We start from the raw sequence: 1,805 nt of genomic DNA on the forward strand, positions 1-1,805 counted from the left end.
CTTTTCGAGGAAGATAGTCCGATTTCTACAGTAAAGATGCCTAAAATTTATAGTCATTCAGTGCCTAAAGCCTCTTCTATTCCCAAAGGTTTCAATCTCCAAACTAAGGATGGGAACACCTTTGATATCCGTCCTTCTTATATCAATCTTGTGGAGAGAAACATTTATAGAGGTGTGGCTGGTGAAGATCCGAGGAAGCATATGGAGACCTTTACCGATTACTGTTCTACTATCCCCGCCACTAAGGGGGTAACTCAAGATAAGATTAAGGAGGTTCTATTTCCTTTCTCTTTAGCTGACTCAGCCAGGGAGTGGCAGACTAACTTGGACCGCATAGCTGCTGGGGTTACAGATTGGGAGTCTCTTGCTCTTGCATTTTACAAGAGATATTTCCCTCCACAACGCACCAATTTGCTGAGGGCCAAGATTACTAGTTTCAGACAGGCTCCCGATGAAAGTTTCTATGAAGCATGGTCACGATTCAAGAAGTTGGTGAGGTCTATCCCTCACCATGGTTTTGACCCATGGTTTTTGGCTAATCAGTTCTACAATGGGTTGTATGACGACCAGAGAGCCATACTTGATGCGGCATCTAGTGGAAGATTTCAGGAGAATACAGATGACGATAAGGGATGGTCTCTTATTGAAGAGATGGCGAATCACAGTGCTAAATATGGTAACCCGAGGGATGGGATTAGGACAGTTCACGCAGTTGATAAGCAGGTTTTGGCTCAGCTGGAGACCATGAATGCTAGGTTCGACAAGTTGGAATTACAAGCTTCTGGGGAGCCTCAGACGGTCCATGTTCTTACTAGAGGAGAGACCGTTTTTTGTGAGAGATGTGAGAGTAATGATGGCCACACTGCTGTTGGCTGTCTTGTAGAGAAGGAACAAGTCCTTGCCTTTCAGCAATATAGGCGAGGAGGAGGTTCCTATTACAATAATCAAGGGGCAATCCATCCCAACCTGAGGTGGACTAGTCAGAATGTGCTCAATCCTACACCTCCTCCACACCAGCAGCAGCCTTATGTCCCTCCACACAAGAATCAACAAGGCTTTCAAAAGCCCCCTTCTTTTACTCCTCCTAACCATGGTGCATCATCTTCCGGTATGGTGAGTGAAATTGATGAGCTTAAGTCTATGTTGCAAGCCTTCACGAAGCAGTGGCAATTGAGTGATCAACAGAAAAATGCGTCCATAAAGGCACTTGAAACTCAAGTTGCCCAATTAGCCACTAATAAGTCCACAAGAAAGCAGGGTCAATTACCGACTCAAAATGAGAAGAATCCACACGAGACGGTAAATTTCATCAATCTGAGAAGCGGTCGTTCATATGAGGGACCAGAAAATGCGAAAATCGGACCGAGGAGAGTCAGAATCGATGGTGAACAGTGTTCTGGCGAAGAAAATGAGCTCTCGACAAAGAAAGTGCTCGATCGACTTGTTTCAGGTGGTCGATCGAGCAGATTAGGCGAAGAAAGTGGTCGATCGAGTGGTTTTCCCACTCGATCGAGTGAACACGGAATTGACAATGGTCGATCGAGTAGTTTTTCTACTCGATCGAGTGATGAGCAAAATGGAGTTGCTCGATCGAGTGAAAAAACTAATCGATCGAGTGGAATTGATGAAGAATCTACTCGATCGAATGGGTATATTGGTCGATCGAGTAGTTTTGATGACGGGAAGCTTATTCGAGAGCCTGCTAGTGCTCGTTTAAGCGATAAATTACCGGAAAGACCTCGTTCGAGAGGTAAGAAGCGTCCAAAGGATACAGAACTTGCTCCGGAAGATACATTGGAGGAGAG

The 1,805-nt window shown here is 45.2% G+C and overlaps 1 non-coding gene across 1 annotated transcript; it reads right to left on the reverse strand.

Annotated features, from left to right (window-relative positions):
• Window positions 1–411: 411 nt before the first annotated feature.
• Window positions 412–518, reverse strand: LOC141635561 (small nucleolar RNA R71). Its single transcript, XR_012540239.1, has one exon. It is a non-coding gene; the product is annotated as a small nucleolar RNA R71 (small nucleolar RNA).
• Between the last annotated feature and the right edge of the window lie 1,287 nt (window positions 519–1,805).

The sequence above is a fragment of the Silene latifolia genome, chromosome Y, assembly GCF_048544455.1.
Source record: "Silene latifolia isolate original U9 population chromosome Y, ASM4854445v1, whole genome shotgun sequence".
Classification (NCBI taxonomy): domain Eukaryota; kingdom Viridiplantae; phylum Streptophyta; class Magnoliopsida; order Caryophyllales; family Caryophyllaceae; genus Silene; species Silene latifolia.